Below are 21435 nucleotides of genomic sequence, written 5' to 3'. Positions count from 1 at the left end.
CCGCGCCGGCATCCCTGGGAGCCGTCCGCAAGGTAAACAACCTCATGCACCTGCACCGGGGAAAAAGGGTGCGAAAAGGGCAGAAGGTCGCCTCTAGGGGAACAGCACGTCTGGCATGAACTGCATGTACTCATTTGCCATCTGCGCATGAGCAGGAGACCCCCAGATGCCCCCAGCCCGTTTCTGGAAGGTTCCGAGAGGGCGGACTGTGCACGACAGCTAATCTGCATGGGAAGTGAGGAAGCACCTCCCGGAGGCGGGGCAAGAACCTATAAAAATTGCAGACTGCGTGACTGGGGGGGGGGGGGGCTTGTTTGCGACGACTGGAGATATTGAGTGGAGTCAGCGGAACATCATTGGACTTGGAGTGGCGGTAGCTAGTTTCTTTTCTCCTTTTCCAAATTTCTCTATCTTTTCCCCTTACCCTTGTTCCCCTCCCCTTCGCCTTTCCCCACCTTTTCTCCCCACTCTGTTGAAAATAAAGGTAAAAGGTTGTACAATATTTGACTGGTTTTAGCGTCTTAATCTCGTCCTTGGGATCGTAATGAAACCTTCCCGATATTGGATCAGGATAGATGCCGGTGGGTATTCCAGGATAAAGAGATTTCCAAATTTTACAGCTCCAGTTCACTGTCATCTCAGCTCTGCAAATAAAATGTTTGTAAATTATCCACATTAAATAAATAAATAAATCTGTCCTGTTTAAAGTGGGAATATTGCTAAAATTAAGGAGGTAAGAAACTGTATGAAGGAGAGTGAGGGGATGTGGGAAGATAAACAGAAACCTCTAAAACCAGACCATTAACAGAAACTGTAGTATCATGCATCCAATATGTAAAGTAAGGCAGGATTTAGGCAAAATGGATCCAATCTATATGCTTTATTGCTTCTGTGATTATACTATTGTTTGGAAGTTGTGTAGATCTCTTGAGAGGAAGAATCTGTGGGACAAACTTAGGTTACGCACCTACACATGCATGTGCACACAGACACACATATGCTCACATATATTTTATCCTGGTTCTTCAGTGTTCTTTATAAACCAACCAATATCTGTGCAAATTAATTGTCTATCTACATTATATCTCAACAATCAGATCATATTGTAATCTCTTACTGAGTTAGTACACCACAGATGCTTTTCAAGTCAAAATAACTCACAATTATGAGTTTTTTTGCTTTTAAGAACATTGACAGTACTTAAAGGCAGTAAGAAACTTTCTGATTGAGCTTATTAAAGGTATATTGTAATGCACATGAGAGGGAGGTTATTAAGAAGATAGCATCTTTGAGATATAATACGGTAAACCAGAGTAGCTTAGTAATGATACTGTCATGACTGACTCAGAGAAATCTGGTTTAAAATTTGGAGGAAATATTACAGAAGATAATATCATACACAAAAAGAGAATGTCAATATTTTGTTATTCAGCTCTGACTTCCCAGCTTCAGTCAGCAGCAAAACATTAAATAAACAGTTATATCAAATGCCTTTGGCAAACAATATAATCTCTAGTTTCTGACAGTCACTGTTTCTGAGTCACTGTGTGATAATGGTTGTGGGTTTAGTTCTCTACTATGATGAAAATAACTGCACAGTTTAAAAGACGTCTGAAAGGAAAAAAAAAAAAACGTTGGTCGAAAAGATAGCCATCATAGTTAAAGCTGTCTGTAAGAGAAAAAGAGCTTACCCAAGAATATATATTCATGGAATATTAATATTCCAGATGTTCACTTCCTACCTATCGGGGAGATGCTGTATAGTAACTTGGAGTTCATGTTAAAAAATCTCCTTCGAGGACAGTGGGAAGATTAAACTTTCAGGAGGCTTGTAGCAATACATTTTTTTTCTACTCTGTGTGTATGACAGACTTCCTGGGTGGGAGTCAGTCTGAGGTTCAAACATTTCAAAATTAAGAGATCTATAACGTACATAAAAATGCATGCAGTAGATGTCTAAACTTACAGTCCTAGAAAATCTATGAGTTTGTAACAATAGGGAGGGGCATGCTAACATTGATGCTTAATGTATAGTTCACTGATTGCTAGTTCATTACCTGTCATCAACAAATCAATAAACTTCTTTGATCCTGATTTGGTTTAAACTACATCAGCTGAGTAGCTTTTCCCTGCAACATTTCCGAGGTCTTGATCTCCACATTCATGGGCTATGTCTACATGAGGGAATAGTGCAACCTAATAGGAGCAGATCTGTGGAGTTAAATGGTTTGTGCTAAGGATCCCAGTGTCCTTAATATATCAATTTGGAGGGTGTGGGGAGGGTTACTATCAGCTAAATGCCCATTAGTCACTGAAGCTCATCTTCCAGCCTAGTTTCATACTAAAAAGAATAGAGTTGTCAGCAGCAGGAGCAGGGCTGCTCTAAGGGAAGGAGAGCTTGTAGACGAGGCAGAACAAGGGAGGCAGAGCTAGTGCCCTTCACCGGCGAGGGTGCAATCCCACAGCACCCAAGAGGAAGCACAGAGCAGTTCTGGGGCAGTGACCAGGTTCAGCCAATGGTCCAGTTCACCACGCAGGTCTGTAGTGATGGGGCAGGTCTGAGGTGAAGCCAGGAGGACAAGTCAGCCAGTCAAGATCAGGGATGGATTTAGGGAGGTAAAATTGGCTCACCTTCAAAATAGCAGAGATAAGGGCAAGAGCCTGTGTGTGAAAGTCACTCCCCAGCAAAAGAGAAGGATGCTTCTCACAGGTCTCTGATTCAAGGCCACACAGCTACACTGTCAGCTGGTCCTGAGCCCCGGCAGCCAAGCCCCAGGAGGAAAGAATGAGTTCATGGCCCTGACAGTAGTTCACATCCTCTTTAGACCACTTGTCAGCATGAACCACGGCAAAGTAAGAGGGGACAGATTCAAGATCAACTTCAAACACAAATTCCTGATCCAAACTAATATGCTAATGTAGATGCATCTGTAAATATTATTTTGTACTTACGCTGTCTTAGAAGTGAATCAGAATGTTCCTTCTGAAACAAGACCCACCTGTAGTGGTGGTGGTGGTTTAACTGAGGAATTGTCCCAATAGGCAGTGTGGAGGAGGCTGCACGAGGCTTTGTCTCCATGCACAAATAGATATTCCTGTGGCAGAAACGCATTTAGTAGTGTAGCTGTAGCTTATAAATGTTCAGAGGAATAGGTCAGCACAGTCTGGAAGTCTGTTGGCAGAGCAGGAAGAGAAAGCTGGCTACCTGATTTTTGTAGTGGTCAGCCCAAAAGACTATTGTATAGGGAGTTAGTGATCTGCATAATACCTGACCCAAGTATATGCCTTGGTAGTGTGAATACTGTGTGATTCTTAGCTAACCTTACTAGATGCTTATCTAGTCATGAGCACATATGTCATGTATTGTTCTGTCCCCTTGAAATATGTTATGACTTTGATCACCAACTGTATGTACTGTTCCCAGAGACTGTAGGTCTATTACTAAGTGAAGAATATTAGGGCGTATTGCCTAGGCGACCTTCAAAATCCAGATTCCAGACCCAATTGTTATCAGTGACTGATGAATCTGTATTGTAAGCAAGGCTCAATGAGAGTGCAGGTGAACATAGATGGAGCTGGTGAACTTCATCATAGACAGGATCTGCAGTGTACCATGCCCTCCAGCAGCCCATCCGCTGCTGTATCATCATCTCATGTTTCCCAGCATCAGAAAGGACATAAGATTTTATAACCTAGTATCATCTTTTCTGTGACATTAATAAAATAGATATTTTTCTGGAAAGGTTTTTGTGCATTTCTTGTTGAAATCCAAAATCAATCAACACCTCCTGACGCAAAACAGTTTGATATAGGTATCCACAAAATTCAGCTAACAGCAGTGAAGGCCACTAAGAATAGGAGGTTTTGAGGAATCTATTGATGTTTAATCTCCTTCAGTAAGTGTGGCAGACAGATGAGTGAACTTTTGCCTTGAACATTTCTTGGTACATAAGGTGCAAGCAAACCAAAACCCCGAACAAGCCATCTGTTCCCAGCAGAAACAGGACTGAGCTGCTGCAACCCCTGAAATGGTCTCCCTGCAACCATTCGGGACACACCGAGCCTGCGCTGAACCGGACCACGATCGGACAGAGACTTTGGGACCTGGACTGCAAATTACTGCCGCTTAACACAACTTTTATAAAACTTGCTTAGCATGAGTAGCTAAATTTGCTGAAGCCTTAGGCCGCACTCCCTAGTTCAGAGAGAAAGGGCCCCAGAGCTGGTGCAGACTGGAAAGATAAGGGAGTTACAAGCAGTTTGCATTCCTATGCTTCACACTCCGGGAGGGAGGATGTCAAGGCTTTGAAATAAGGCCTGCTTGGGCACCAGGACCCTGGGAAACAAAGCCTCCCCTCACCGCTGAAACAGTGTTAATTAGGGGGGGTCTGGATTATATCCTCCTCCTCAGGACCTTGGAAGATAACACCTACTGTCACTGCTGGGGCAGTGCTAATTGCTGGAACAACACCTGTTTGTCAGGGCCCTGAGAAAGAAGGGCAGAACCCGAGGAATCAAAACACATTTGTCAGCAGAAACCGCAACAGTAAAGATAAGGGAGAAAAGCAGCCTGCCTAGGAACAATGATGAGACCCAATAGGGAGCAGGAGACCCCAGACCCAAAAATTACTATTGGTCTGAACTACCGCGTGAGGGGTGGGAAACTTAATTTGAAAAAGCTATAATTGCCCAGGGATCTCTTTGTTCGGGGTCCCTCTTTGGAGGCACCCAACTCGAGCTGTAACTACTGCACGCGTGTCATTACAATTTATTTATTTAATTTGCCTTGATTTGGCTCTGAACTTTTCAGCGGGAACCTAGGGTCGGACCCTGCTCGAGTTGTAATTACTGCACGCGCATCACTAAAATTTACACCCAGAGTGAAGAGGACCAACGGGACGCCGCTGGATCCACGGGTGGTGACATCTCTTTCTCTTTCCCCCTTTTCTCTCTCTCTTTTTCTCTCTCTCCTCCCCTTTGCCTTTCCCCACCTTTTCTCCCCAGTCCATGGAAAATAAATTTAAAAGGTTGTACGATATTTGACCGGTTTTAGCATCTTAATCTCGTCCTTGGGATCGTAACAAACCCCCCCCCCCCCCGATATTGGATCGGGACAATAAGAATCACAAATGCAGACACAGTGAATCTGGCTCTTAGCATAAGGCATTAGCAAGTGATTTCATAGCCTGGAATTTAAGAAGTCTGCTATACTTAAGCACTACACAGGTCAAATGGTCTCCTAGTCTGAAGCTGAAACAAGCAAACTTGAGGGGAAAATAAAAAGAAGGGGGGGGGGGGAAGAATGCCAAAATCCTTCAGAACTATATTTATGATTCATCTGGGTTAAAATAGGACATCCAAATTCTGTGTCTCATTTGAAATAAATCTCAAAAATAACGAAACTAACTTTCTGTTAAAGTACTGACTTTTAATCAATGCTATTTTAAAGTTGATACCTACTTCAAATACCATTGTTTCTACTCATCTTTGACTCATGTTGGAAGCTTTCCTTTTCTCTTGCAAGTAATACTTGTTGGCCATAGACCACACACATCTTGCTAAAGAAATGAAATTGTGGAACTCTGAAAATTTTCGTGGCACATAGCCAGGCTTCTATTAAAAATACTTTGAAATATCTAGCTTTCAACAAACTCTGCCTCTAGTAATCCTACCTATATGTGCCTTTATGCCCAAGATGTTCCCTGAATACCTTTTGCTGAAGAAATCCCATATAAAAAGATTGCATTCCTTATTTGGGGTTCCAGCTCCTAAATTGCACATTCTGATCATGGAGCCCTAGCTTCATGACCCAAAGTCACTATTTTAATGGCTAAAAATAAGTTAATAATAAAAACAGAAACACACCAAGTTTTATATATCTAAAAGTTATATATCTAACTTACAGCCAATGGACTTATGTTTCTTAGAAAAGAAATACGTCTGTGGAAGTCCCCTCTCTTCACTGACTATAAGCAGATCTAGAGTGACTCAGTGAAACCTACACATCTAACTTTCAGATATCTGAAGTGAGTGTGTGGAATCATTCTCACCAAAGTTATGGTTTCTATGAGCAAGCAGACAGTTACATGTGCTCAGAATTTCCTCTCAAACTTAATAAATATTTTAAGGGAATATTTATGATTTAATTTCCTTTTTTTTAAAAAATATTGGCTTTTACATTTCAGCTGAGCCACACAGATGCAGAATACAAGAATCTTTACAAATATAAAAAAACAAACTACAGAAAAATTAATTTAACAGATTTCATTTCTACCTGCAAATAATGCAAACAGAAGGACCTTAATAACAGATAATAAGGAACACTAACCAGAAAGGAAATGACAATCTCCTTTTCTGGTCCCCAGAGCAAATGGAAACCATGAGATGAGTACAGCAGTGTAAATATTGGATTTGTCTTCCCATAAGGAATAAAAATGAAAGCAGAAATTGCTGAATACAAGTAACAGTCATTCGTATTAATGTCCACCCATTATCATGAAGATAAACAGTGAAACAAGAGCAGTATTCCTACTTTCTGCCATTTAGAAACCAAATGAGATCAAGGATTGATACCAAAGAGAAATAAGTGGTTTAAAAACAATTTAAGATAGCCTAAAGTAACAAAATAATACTCTTAAGCTTTTAGTTGTATTTAGAAATTTTCAGAACAAAAAAAATAGGAAAAATAAGTTATTTTACCTCCAAATAGTTATCTTTTTATGTAATATATAATGTAAACTATTAACAGCTCACTTTCAAAAAGTAAGAAAACGTAAGAACCACCATTTAAAGGATAGCTGTCTAAAAAGACTTTTCAATCATACATAACAAACTAAAGTAGAAAAAAAAATGGTATAACTCTGTTGTGGCATTTGTAGCTTTGATTATAAAGGTTTTGGTGTGTGTTCCATTTCTGAAATTCCAAGGAGACAACTTGCTGTCTATTATATGTCCTAGAATAAATATGTCCTATGACTTGAAGCTTTTGTGGGTAACAGATCTACATTTTGTTACAATATGAATGCCTCTCTCACATGTACTTAATTTGTCCTTTCTTCTCAGCTGAATCATGGGACTCAGGTTGGAGAAGAGTAGTATGTTATTTTCTGGTATTTGTCATCCTTTTATATATCTTAAAACCTAGATAATTTCTCATAGAAAAACTTGAGCAAGTTACTAAATGTCATGACCCTGTCCACAGTTAGCATATAGGTTATATATTCCAAAGCTATACATATTTAATACAAAAAGTACTATAAGAGGTGGAATTATTGTTTGACTTTTGATGAGATTTACTCATCAGATTTACTCATCTAGATCATCTAGATTTACTCATCTAGATTTACTTTTTTACTACATAACTGAAAATTTTGAAGTTTCATTCTAAAATAACCTTGCATTTGGGATGAGGCATCTTTTGTCACTTCCAGACTTCAGTGTATTCATAGTACTACTATCCATCATCTCCAAAGTATAAGAAAAAATAAACAACTTGTATAAACATTAAATCAAAGAATACTTACTGCTTTGTGTTTTGATAATCTGACTGTGTTGTGTCATCTCTTGATCTGACAAAATTGTTCTTCGCAATGACACTAAGACTAACAAAACTTCTTTTTTTTTTTTTAATCCATGACTTGTCAGATTTGTCCCAGATTGGCCTTAACAAAGTATTGGAATTAGAAAAGTTTCTATACTAGATTTTATATGATGCCAATGGTGAACAACAGAAAGACTTTCAAAGGGCAACTCAGCTCACCTGAAATCTCTGTTGAATCCTAGAGATGCTAATTCTTCTCCGTTGGCTATGTAGGAGATCATGCAGATTCATTCCCTCAGGTATGTGCTTAATAGTTAGTGGTTAAATATATGTGTGACAATTATTTGGGTTTATATCAGTTTTGCATAGCCTCCATTTTAACAATATTCTGACAAGCTTCTGATATATTTACAAATCTTGCATGTTCTGAACATTTATTTTGAATCTAGACAGGAAAAAAAATAATAGGTTTGTTTCTTTTGAGGTTTTTTTGAATATTTTACTTACCCTTCTTTCACAAAACATTATGTTATCCATAAGGTGGAAACGGAAAACCTTTCTTCCAACATGTGTGGTTACCATGTGGAGGATAATACAACCAGCTGGGTCTCATAAAGTTCTGAGGAAGAAAATTTATGCCACTAAACTGTCACGTTCTGTATCAAGGTCTGGATTATATAACAAACAGGTGGGAGAAAATTTTGCTTAGCTTTTGAGTTTCAGGTGAGTTTTTTTTTTAACATAAAAAGTGAGCATATTTTAAGAACAACAATAGAATTATAATGTCAAATATTTTATTCTGTATGATTATATCTGAAGGTATGCTTTACCTATTAATGAGAAATAAAAGTGCCTTCAGCTGTACCATACAAAGACACAGGCACATGAATTATTTAGACAGTAAACAGACAAAGTAATTTGTTTGCTTGTAAGTAATAGTTCAGCCAAGTATTTCTTTTTGTGAGAAATGCTTATAAAGCTAAACATATGTTCAAGTTAACATGCTAGAGAGAACCATAGATATGTTTCTGGCTGAAAAAGAAAACTAAGAGATACGATGTTAGGGAGATTTAGTTCATCAATGTATCCCAAGTTCCTATATGACCTTGCTTCCTCTTTATCAAGAATAGATGAACAAAATAACTGTTCCCCGTTTACAATAGATTTAAATTTTGAATATTAACATATATATACATATATTAACATGTTTCCAATTTCAGCTTAATTTTAGTACACTAGGTGTTATTTAGATGCATGGATACATGTTTTATTCAGTGATTAATACCATAGAGTAGAAATGTGAGGGAGGGGTAAAGCTTATAGGTAGGAATTTCTTCAACTATTTATCTATTACAGCAGGTCATTTCTTCAGCTGCCTGGAAAAAAACTGATCAATGAATCTGAATCACAGTCCATTGAGTCAAACTAATTATGCACAGGGACAGTGATGAGGGTTCCCAGAGCAAGTGTAAGAGTGGATAGGTACAGCATGGTAAGCAAAGTAGACTGATGATCATACACTTCAGGAAAATTTATGTGGACTACAATTTATTTATATTAAATGTTTATATTTCCCTATACAAAAAGAAGAAAGAGGCCAACCATATTAATTTAATAGAAGTGATCAAGTATACAAAAGTCAATAAAGTAGTAACAGTGGAAGACATATTAAAATAAAAGACATTCAAAATGAAGAGCATCATTCACAAGGACAGAGAAACTGACAAGGAATATCCCTTCAATGTCTTTGTCATTGTAGTATTAAGAAATAATGTAAGCCCATTAAAATATACTTTCTTTGTTAGTGTTTTAAATGTTTAGTAGAAAAAAACACAATAACAAAACAATTTTTCAACACCCAGATGCATGAAATCTCACCTACTTTCACATTTATGACATTTGCAATGTCAATGGCCAAAGATATCCAACAGATGTAAACATGTAGCCCTGTAATATGGTATTGCTCTTGCTAGCAACAGGCCTGAATTTGCAAGACCTCAGGACAGAGGCTTGCCAGGCTTGCTTTGCCTGACTCTTCTTGCCCTGCCTGCAGCTTGTTTGACAATTTCTATAATTGACTAGGCGGCTATGACTAATCTGCTTTACTTTTTTTGCATTTTGTACAGCCATAGTTTGATATAGACAGCAGTAACAAGCAGTTATTCTATGAAGAATTAAATATATATGACTTTAACACAATGACAGTGTAGAGAAACCCAGGCCTGGTGCAATAGCAGAGGTCTTGAGAAGTGGAGACACAGGATGTGGCATAGAGGAGTGCAGGCATGAGACGATAAGAGATGGGCCACAGGCTGCCACTGGAGACTGCATCATAACTATAAGCAGCTCACCAATAGCCAGTTAAAGAAATGCAGAGCTGGACACAACTGGTTGTGTGGGTAACAAAGAATGAGTATCTAACACGTAAAAGTATATATAACACAGTATGTAGAACAAAGTAACACATATAGTAAATTTGGATTTAATGGGGAGCTGCAGACCAATGAAGAAAAAGAAAGGTGTAAAAGTGTGTTAGCCAACATTTAAAAATGACCCCAAGTGGATCCTAGAGTAAGGAAGAAGAAACAATCAACTTGAACATCATATTCCTCCTGGCAAAGGACACCCAATTCTGACAACTCACCTTAGCAACACCACCACCACTACCACCACCAATATCACCAGAATGAAACCACTAACCAGAGCATGCCAAGGAGCAGTGAAAGGATGAGCATAACACCAGGGAAAGGGACAGAAAATCAGAAGTGTGTATATAACAGTTTTAACTACATTCTTATTCTTTCTTTTTCTGTAACAATTAGACCTGGATGAATTCTGATTAGAATCTTAAGATTTCAGTTATACTAGCAATACATTCTTGGAGAGATATATATATATACACACACATACATATAAAAGATGTGCTTCCTCTTTGCCATTAACAACATTTTGAGCGTAATGGTTTAGAGTATGACGACACATTTCCCCGAAATAAATGGAACACTCGGCATGATGGTATATTGTCTAGCGGACCAATACTTTTTTGAGATAAGCATTTCTAATATAAATGGACAAAATGGAATGATTTCATCACTTCCTAAATTTTCATGAAACAAATTATCAGCTAGCAGCCTGAGGCTTGCTGTGAGGAATACTTTTTCTTGTTGTGGCATCTGACATTGCATCAAGTGTCACATCTCAAGGATAAAATTGTGAAATGTAATAGGAATGATGTACAATAAATTGTTACCGGTCACCTGCTTTATAATATTAATCTTTTGCTGTGATTTGGTGAAATGAGAATGCTTCTCAACTTATCTGACACTGATGTTTGAAGGACTCTCTACAGTATCAAAGGAATCATCACTGTATAAATCACTACACACAAAAGATTCCATCACAGTGTTTTGCATCTGAGCTATACTAGGCACGTGTGGAGACCTGCCCTTGTTTCTGTCCAAGTCAGTGGATATTTTGGCTTTACATCAGGAAACAAGATTATAAAGATAACACTTACCATGTGAACAGAAAACAATGAACAATAAGAGTATTATGATGATATTATGATATGATGGTTAAGTGGTACATATGTTCAACAGCTGGGTTTTTAGTTTATTTTGTTTAAAAACAAGCAGCTGTATTTCATATGATTAATTACTGCTTTACTACAAAATCTAGCTTTATTGGTAGGTTTTATCAGGAAAAAAATTACCTACCAACAATTTAGCACTGATGGGAATTTTATTCCATTTAGTTTGGGAATGTACAAAGAAACAATTATTTAGAATAATGTAAGTATATGCACATGGATTTGGAAACATAGATTATTCTTAGGGTGTGAATCCTTCCATGTCAAGTTTTATAGTGGAGTAAATTAAACTGATTAAAATATAAGCTTCCTGGAAGTGAGGTTTATAATGATGAATTAACGGGAAACATTAGCTTATCTATAATAAATATCTCTTAGAGAGGGTACAATACCTTTGTAGGTTAAAGAAAACTAAGACAACTTATGGCTCAGTCTATCAAACCATACATTTTGTTCTATCTAAGGAATAAATGAAAGTATTGTCATTTAAAAGCTAATGTAAAAACTAATTTATAAATACTTATAAACTAATTGAGGAAATTTCAAATAAAAGCTAAAGGGACGACTAAAGGAGATGCCTATAGAAAGGAAACATGCAGATTTTGAATCTGTTAGGAAAAATAGCAGGACAAGAAACTATGCAACTGTATAGAATATTCATGTTTACAAGGTGATCATCCAGACCAACTAAGAAATGAGTCTGCATTTGCTTGAAGGCCTTGGGCACTCTGGCAGGAGACTGGCATGGGGATCATTACCCTCAGGCTTGTGGCTTACTGTTACAGTAGGTATTGTGAAATGTTTGTGTTGACAACAGCAAATCAAACAGAGGTATACAGCATTTGAATTGAGTTTTTTTGACACATGAATTACCATTCTCCATTACACATGACAACTGACCCTGAGTCATTTCAACAGGATTGAAAGGTTACATTAAAGAAAACAGGAGATGGCAAAGAACGATAATGCAACTGAAGAAGCCCCAAGCAAAAGAACTGGAAAATGATTTTAATTCTCAAAAAGAAGTCTATGCCTGAGCAGAGAGCATAAACAGGGGCTAAAGAATTTCTTGCTATCTTGTTACAGAACCTACTAGAAACGTAGAGACCTATTGTCCAGCCCTTCCATACTCTTCATACCCTTTGGTATAATAGAACTACCTCTGCAATATAGTCTAGAAATGCTCGCTTTTTTAATTTCCCTCACAGAAATAAATGTTAAGGAAAGAAAAACAACAGAGAAGTAAAATGCTCATCACCAGACAACTAAAATATGTGTAGCACAGAATAACTGAATTTGTTAGGCAATCAGAAAAATTACTTTGGGTCAAACCAAAGGAGAGAAGTGCATTTCTTGTCTTTTTTGTTTTGTATTGTATATACATTTCCACTTTTAAAAAAATTATGTCAGATTCTGAGCTACAAAAATAAAAAAATCAAAATAAGACATCAATGCACACTGAATCACTTCATGTTCATGTATTTGAAATACTATGTTTATAAAATGAATGTTTTCAGTTACCTGCAAGTTTCATTCTTGCTGTGAATTCACTACTTGCAAAAGAAAAAACCCACAAAAAAACCAAAAAAACCAATTCATCTATCTCAGTGAAAAAGTTGGTTTGTATCAGAAAGCTTTCTGGATAGTTTTGCAAATAAAGTATAGACAAAAAGACATTAATTGACAGTACAGTTTTCTATGAAGAGAGAATAAAATAATCATTTGACACATAACGTGGTCTCCTTCAGGAGCGAAAAGTTTAGTGAATCATGAAGAAGACAAGCAAGTAATTAAATACTGATCTAGAAACAAATAAAAATGATGGGAGATGATGTTATTGCCAGCAAGCACTTCTTGTCACAATTGTTCCAGCAATAGTACTGTAACTGGTATTCTAGAGAGAGAGAATCTGAGGGTGTTCAGTAAGAGGAAAGAAGTGTTTGCTAGTAGATTCTTAGAGACACAGAAAAGAGAGGGAAGAAAGTTATGCTGGGCTCCAATATTAACTCCCTACACAAAGTGCTAGTACCAGTATAAGTCTTAGGTATCTGAAGCAGAATTTCACAAAGAAGAAATGATGTCTGCTAAAAGAGCAGCCAGAAAAAGCATGCTCGGCATACCTCAGAGATGGTTACAAATCATGAAGTACTTTTCTGTTTGTTCATTTTCTATGCTTCATAATTCCACAGTAGTCTCCTGAAAGGTATGTCCAGCTTATTACAGCCTTACAGGAAATAGTTGTCCTTGAGACTAAGTCCCCAGAAGGTCTTGCCTCCAAACATCCTTAGTATACACTTCTCATATCAGTAAACTCAGCTTCCTTACAAAGTGCAGTTGCGTTTCTACTTTTTTTTTTTAAGACACCGATTGTGTTAATGATGGTGTCACTATTCTTTTTTAGTGTGTACATATAACAATCTAGTGGTTAGATCATGTTCTTGGGAAGCAGAAACAATTAAAGCAGCTATTTGTAAGGTGATTATTGTTAAAAAGGTACGTGTTGCTGCAAAACCCATGCGAGCTAGGGTACTTCCTTGTAGCCCTGAATCACATGAATATCCCCACAGAGGATCATGATTTCAGCGATGCAACATCGGTGTTGCAACAGAGATGAACAAAATTTCCTTCAATTGCAGACCAGACCAAAGATTCTGGAAAAATATAGATGTTTGTAGAAAGTAAAGGAATGTGGACATTGTAAAGGAAAGGGAAGCAAAGCACATCATAATCAATCACTCCCATGTGGCATTACTTGTGCTAGTTTTCATCCCTTGAGAAAGAGGATTTTTAAGGAGCTCGTATAATCTGCCACGTCCTACACTAAATAGCTAGGATCCCTGCTACAAGAAAAAACTTAATCATATCTTAATAGGAGCTTAAGACCGGTAGTAGACAAGTCTGATATAAATTTTACTAGTATCTTTGAATAATGATTATTTGGGTAATTATCCTACTGGAATGACTTTATGAATGTTGCCATTTTGACTAGATTGTCTGAAATACCATATTCTCTGATACAGTTTTTCTGGAGCCGGCATACTAATAAGTGGAAACTGATATGAAAATATTGAGATGTTCTTTTCAGAAAAGAAGGGAATAAATTGATAAATACTTACATTCATCGGTGCTCAATATGGGTTTCATCTGGGAATACTGTGGCTTATACAGTTCCAAAGCTAAGCATTGTATATGTGTGTTATATATATTTCTATGCATGTGTTATACTGACAGCTTATTAAGGCATAATCTATTATTTATTACATTCATACAGTAAAAAGCTAAACACTCATCATAGAATTATTATCACTGCAGTGAGAAAACGGGTGATGTACCTCACAATTATGACTGTAATGCCTCCTTCACAAGAATTCACAAGATTACAAGTCTGTATTCTGAAGACAAAAGATCTTATGTTCAGAGACATTTCTCACTAAAACCAGAAGGATATTTTATGCCAGAGTAAGGCACAGTGCTTCCCCTGATAAAGAGGAGACCATGTAAAGGTGATCATCTGGTTACTCTATAGACAACGTAATAATCTTGCATAATTTCATGGATTTGCTGTTTGGTGTATTTTATTTCTGGTGCTTCCTAGGTAGTGTACCATCTGAAATGAGTTTTGAGTAGTGCATTTGAAACAAGTGAGGCAGACTACATGGCCAACATCTTCGTAGAGAATATTCCAAACTTTGGATTAGAATAGCGAAACCTTTGAAAAGGGAAGAACCTCTGGAATAGATAAAGAAAACAAAGGATTATAAAGAAACAGAAAAACATTGAGAAGAGAGGTGAAAGGAAAACAGCTGACATAGCTACAGCCAGAAACATCAGTCACTGCTGGGTATAAACTGAATCTGGTTATTAATCAGCTCCAGAAGACCTTCACTTTTATGTGTGTGTAAGCTGTGAAACTATGTTTACACTTCAAGATCCATGCGTGTGCCAGAGCTCCTTTCCTCTCTTTTCCCCTTCCTTCCTTCCTAGGTATTCATTTCAGCCAATAGGGTATCTGGGTGTACAAGGCATGGAAAATTACAGCACACTCTGGCCAGATTCTTGGCCTGTATAAACACAAACCAGCAAACCAATAATGCCTGCAACTCTCTCCCATAGCTGACTTTAAATGTGGCCTTAGTCTGCTGGGAGAAAAATGTTACCTGTTTATACCATTAGTGTAATCAGGGGCATGAAGGATGAAATTTAAGTTAAACTGGGTGTTCAGTTATGATAATTTGTTTACTTATAATTTTTGTGTCAATATTAGAATAAAGAGTCTTCTGGAGTCATTTTGATTACCTGAAAATATATGTATCTATTTACATTTATATTTATGAATATTTTAAATATATATTCATTCAGAAAATCAGATTTGAAGTCATGATATTTTGGTCTATAGAGTACTGGCATTCTGTTCTGAAAATATATATATTAAAGATATCAATGTACCAACAGGCTCTACTTGCCCTGACGAGGACGCAACCATCTTCCTCTGTAATCCTTCCTTGCAACCTCTCCCTCCCTGCCAGGGGTTTGGCAGCCCTGATACGGTGCAGCCATGTAAAACCCTGGATCAGACTGCTGGGAAAACAGCCTCGCTGGGAGGAAGAGCTGTGAGAAGCTTTTCTGGGGTTTCACCCATCACCTCTGAGTCCTGTGTCCTGGTCCTTGCCTGGGTGATATTGTAGTTATGCTGTGCCTACCCTCATGCTTGCTGAGCCTGTCCATGCCTTGCTGATGTGCTGACACGGTGACATGCCTCTCTGACCTGTCCCATCACCACTGTCTTGTCTGGCAACCACCTTACATCTCCGGGAAGGATCATATTCATTAAGTGGTCTAAAATGTCTGAAAATAGTTCATATATTTCCAGAATAATAGCCTTCAACATTCTTTAAACTCCTATTACTTACAGATAAAGATAACTCTTTAACGACAGGCTTTAAAGATGCTACATGAACAGTTGGGGACTTCTCAGAATGCATATAAATCACACTACAGAGCACTGTGGAGTATAACAAGCTGCTAAAACCTTTGCAGATATGCTTCTATTACAGTATTTATGTTAGGGCTACAGGCAAATGACTAGGTCGCTGATTAGGCCCTGGCCTGAGGTGAAGCTGACTAAAGGAGACATGGAAAACTACTGGATGTGACATGAGCAATTCCTGGTTGTGGCAGACAATGGCATGCAAAGTCAACAAAAGTTACAAACAGGGAGATGAGGGCTGGTCGGATTTCACAGGTGGTTGCGGGGGAGTTAGGTGTGAAACAGATGAACCTCACACTTTGTTAGATGGGGTATTGGGGACCTTTAGAGGAGCACAATCCTACAAGGCCAGCAGCACCTCAGTAACCATATCAGGAATACAATATAAGGCAGAAATTACCTAGGTAACAGTACCAGAAATACCAAATTTGGGTACAGATGTAGCAAAATTGGGACCAAAGGGGGGGAAAAAAATGGGGCAGAGTGCTTACTTAAAAGGAGACTCGGTAGGACAAAGAGAGAGATGAGGACATCTAGAAGGGTCAAGAAATGAGAAAGGGATAATAAGTTAAGCATGACTGGTGCTGTCTGGGTGTATCTGCTGGGCAACCTTGCATTTGATTTCTGCAGCTTAAATCGGGATAATAAACCAGACTTGTATGTCTGACTATACCACATGCTTCCATGGGCAGGGGGGAGAGTTTTCACTGGCTAACATAACAGCACGACACAACCAAGCAACCTGATATCACCATGCTGATGCCATCAGCATCTACCCGTCATTTCCTAACCTCTCACACCAGTAGAAAAGGTTTAGCATATATTATTTTATTTCAGGGTGAAATAAAAAAAGATTGCTGGTAGTAACTTAATGATATCACAACACTAGACAGGTAGGCATGAGAATGTACATTAATAGCATATGAAAGACAAGGTCTCCTATTACATTATCCCTTGTTTAATTTCTTAATAGAATTTTATGTTGTAATAATTAGGACACTTTTATGAGGTATGTGTGTGCATGCATTAGGGCAGAAGGTATTACAGCAACCAGGGACAGTGCTGAACTATAATCAAAGTAGAAATCCAAATTACTTGACTGTTTCCTGCAGACAGTCTGTCAGGGTTTAAAAGGAATTATGTTGTTTAGTTAGAATCCTTAAAAGAAAATAGCAATGAAATAGATCACTTTTAAAATTCAGGGTTAAGAAAGGGATGTAAAAAGCTGCTGAAATGTTGGAAATATGAATAGGAAGTCTCTGTAGAAGGTTAAAAATAAAAATGTGCACAGCTGGCCAAGACAGTATGTTTTAGTAGTAGCCAATGATTTAGAACAAATTTTATTTTTAGTACAACACAGTCAAACAAAGAACTTAGAGATTAAAAGGTTGCTGTTAAAAGGAAAGTCCTCAGTCGTAGAAATAAAGTCTGGATGGGACAAGCCAAGGAGAGCTAAGGTGGACAAGGAATGGTGCAGCATAGCAGAATGAACAAGTATTAGAGAGGCTACAGCAACACATATTGAAACTGTATCATCTACCACAAATCCTTGAATATGACCTTTTCTCTTTTTTTGGATTCCTGTGGAAAACTGAGGCAAAAAAAAGAAAAATTGTAATGCAATCTATCTCAAAAGCAACTAAACAAAAGCTGTCTCAAAGGTTGCCTCAGAATTGCCCTAATTTATGCTGAAGAGTGGTTTTGACAAAGGTGGTGACATAGTGCAGGGAGAAAACAGCTTTTCATGGACTGCAAAGAGGCTGAAAACAATTTGAAATGTAGAACGTAATGAATCTTATTTAAATATATACATTTAGGATAGCATTCAGATCTAGATTGTGATAACTTTGGTGTCTACAGTGTAGGTTACTATACATAAGCCAGGGTTCTAAACCTACATTATAGTTAATGGAGATTTAGGGCTCAGTTAGATTGCCCACAAATAAGTGTCTGATGCTATCTGAGGAACTCTAGGGTATTGGAAATATTTACATGGGACTGAGAGAGATGATACAAGACCTATGGGAGATCTTAATCTTTCTGTAGCAGCAACCAGAAGTCAAATGAAATATTTTAAAGAATGCTAAATGGCATCAGTGAGCTGAGTCTTAGATCTGCATTGACTATAATGAGCATTTAGACATTCAGTTCACATGTCAAAACCGTCACTGTAGACACCCAAATGAATGTGACTTTAACCCCACCTCTGGAGAGTTAAGCATCTAGTGAGATCTAGGCTCCCTGAGTTCACTCACTTTCCCCCACACAGGTGTCTAGTGACATTTCAAATGCTTCAGGATATCCCATCTGTCACCCAGTTGCTTCTTCACATGGGTGTGGTTCCCATAAATCCTGTTTCATATCTGCCAGTTCGGTGGAGATGCCTCAGATACTGTGTGACATCACAAATGATACGAGACCTTTAAGTATGGATATCTAATTTGAGACCTTTATGCAGCTACTGTATACAGGTACCTCCAGAAAGCAGTTCATCATAACTGCCCTGAACATCTGTCTTGAAACAGAATAAATTACTTTCCAGAAATGACTATCTCTCTCTGATACCTCTAGAAGCGTAAATGACTAACGCAGAGTGTGAGAACTGAACTTGGATAAGATGAATCACACTCATTATCTGAAAGGTATTTTAAGTTTGCAAGTAGGATTTGGGCTACTTGATTAAAAAAAATAAAAAAGGATAAGAAGAACAAGAGAACTGTGAACATGCCTAAGGTATCTATTTTATTTAAAAAAGCTTTTCTGGACACAGCTTTTTATTTTTTTCCTCCCTCTATTCTCCACATTTCCCATAGAAGTGTAAAGATCTCTTCTGGGATGTGAAACTGTTTACTATAATTCTTTCATCAACAGCAGAATTTTTTTCTAGTGCTAATTCTTATTTCCAAATGATCGTATCAGTCATCATCTAAGAAGCAGGTTGAGGCACAGTTTACCATGCAGCTCAAGGTAGTTTTCCCATTCAATTATAAATTTCAAATTTGAAATGATCATTTATCTAGATATAGGAAAAAAAGTCAGCATTACAAATTTTGTATCATCTTTCTATAATATAACAATATTTATTTAAAGCTTTTTTAGTATAAACAATTTTAATTTTCAAAATTCAAATGAATTATAACTCAAAAATATGCTTAAATAATGTAATCTTATATTTTGAAAATTTTCAGTTTTTTCAGCAAAAAAGAATTTTTTATAAGAGGAAAAGTTCTTAGAACTGTGCACTATTTCTTTGTTCATGAGTTAAGACTTTTTTGGGGGTCAATTCAAGATACAGAAATGAACTCACACAGGATTCCAAGAATCATTCCAAATCACAGTATTCAAACTGGTGCACTTTTTTCAATATTCCTTGAAGTAATAATGGCACATAAAAGATTAAAAATAAATAACGTTGCAATATCTGAAAGAAGTCAGAAAGAAAAATCTAAGTGATACTTAGGTTTTTGAGGGTTTTTTTTTTTTAACATAGATTTTCAGCTAGGAAATATATTTTGTCATTCCATATGCTCAAACTTAGAATCTGGAATTCCAGAAATAACTGAATCACTTCTATTTCTTACAAAGGCATTTTCATTTACTTTATAAATTTGACCTGACAGTGACCATAGAAATACTTGAAGGGTGTGAACAGCAAAGGCAAAAAATTACTTGGTAACTTGACAATTATCTTCCAGACTACTTCCAGAAAAATCATTCTGGTGCAAGCCATGCAGAAGGAATTTACTGAGTTTCTGCATGCTAATTTATTTTTCTTTTAAATCCTTGTGAACAAAAAGATTATGGATTCCACACAAAATATAAATGAGAAAATAAATAAATTTAAGTTAAGGCATCTGTATGTAAGATTTTATGAGATCTTTTGCTCATTTTAGCAGTTTTCTGTCAGAATAACCAAGTCTCATCAGATTCATTGAGTCTTAATTTTATCTAATACTATAAAAAGATTATCATATTAGTGAGTCTCATAATACATTAGTGGAGAGGAGCACTAATATGATACAGCACTAATTCAATTTGATAGAAAGCGCTAATGTAAGACTTGCATTTTGCTTTTTTTTGAGGAATACCAGTGCTGTCTGCTCTTTCTTTTAACATTTTCTACAGGGGAAGCCTTCTTATTGAACTACCCTAAAATTACCACCAATACTTTCAAAGGAAAAATGTCTTTCCAGTGGAGATGAAAGACTAGAAATGTCTGTAGCTATAGCAAAAATGAAGAAAAGCTTAATATTTTTCACAAATGTTTTTTTTCAATCCAGGGTGTTATTTAACAGCTTCTAAAAGGTCCAAGGTACAATTTCCCAGAATATGTATCAGGCTTTATTTTAATTAAACAAATCGGTTAGCAATGTACAACTGTAAATCTAGGACTGGTATATCCATATATCATCTTTACATAAGAAACTTAACTTTATAGGCTATTAAATTGAATGTCTACGCTGGAACTTGAATCTTTTATAAAAAAGCTCAATCTTAATTTCCTGAATCGCAGCTTTCATCTTAAATGTATACTTCTTGTTATAGCTGAAAGGAAAAATGGAGTTTGATTGTCCTTGAGTCAGTGCAACACTTTGCTTTTTAGCCTTTTTTTTTTTTTTTACTAGATACCCTTTTGCTAGTATTTCTGACTGATTGTGTGAAAGAATTGCATATACTATTACAGTGATTACAGCCCCATTGTGAATGTGAGGATACATAAAATGCACAGTGCACTTATTTGTTTAGCTGTATGAGCTGTTGGAGGAAGGGGAAAGAGGCAGTAAAGTGAGTGGAAGAACTTGGGAGATGTCAGTTAAGAGAAAGAAGCTAAAACCGCATTGGTTCCCCCAACAAAGGCAACACTTTCATACATGGGGTATATTAGTTGGAGGTAAGAAGAAAAGGAGTTCAGGAAAAGGCAATTAGTAAAATGAGGGGGAAAATATAAAATAGAGGTTGAGGGGAAAAAGTCGATGATGGGAGACTGAGCAGAGACAGGTAAAAAAGAAAAGAGAAAAGATGATACAGGAAAGATGGAAGAAAAAGGAAAAGTAAATAAATGATTTTTTTTCAGGAAAAAAACTTAGGAAATCCAATTTCACAAGCAAGACTGGTTTTCAAAAATAATTCAGTTGCTTGTAAGAACCAAGTGACATGGCTGGCTTTTAAAAAGGTTTTGGCATAATTCTTTTGAAATTCGTTCCTTCATTTGATTTCCACTTCATTAAGTGAAAATTCGGGTCCTTCAAATACCTTTATCTTATTATAAGTACTGGACATGAGCACTTGATCTTTTTGTTTTTTCAAATCTATTTTTAC

The 21435-nt window shown here is 37.0% G+C and overlaps 1 long non-coding RNA gene across 7 annotated transcripts; it reads left to right on the top strand.

Annotated features, from left to right (window-relative positions):
• Positions 1–4386: 4386 nt before the first annotated feature.
• LOC135327138 (uncharacterized) lies at positions 4387–15422 on the top strand. 7 transcript variants are annotated; one of them, XR_010387217.1, is made up of 5 exons: positions 5307–6026; positions 7063–7109; positions 7645–7839; positions 8081–8228; positions 14442–15422. It is a non-coding gene; the product is annotated as an uncharacterized LOC135327138 (long non-coding RNA). The 7 variants fall into 7 exon arrangements; XR_010387216.1 differs by lacking the exons at positions 5307–6026; positions 7063–7109 and adding an exon at positions 4387–4916; XR_010387214.1 differs by lacking the exons at positions 5307–6026; positions 7063–7109 and adding an exon at positions 4387–4919.
• The last annotated feature ends 6013 nt before the right edge of the window (positions 15423–21435 follow it).

This window comes from Dromaius novaehollandiae, chromosome 1 (assembly GCF_036370855.1).
Source record: "Dromaius novaehollandiae isolate bDroNov1 chromosome 1, bDroNov1.hap1, whole genome shotgun sequence".
Classification (NCBI taxonomy): domain Eukaryota; kingdom Metazoa; phylum Chordata; class Aves; order Casuariiformes; family Dromaiidae; genus Dromaius; species Dromaius novaehollandiae.
Note: the sequence above shows the minus strand (reverse complement) of the source record. Positions and strands in the feature narration are given on the sequence as shown.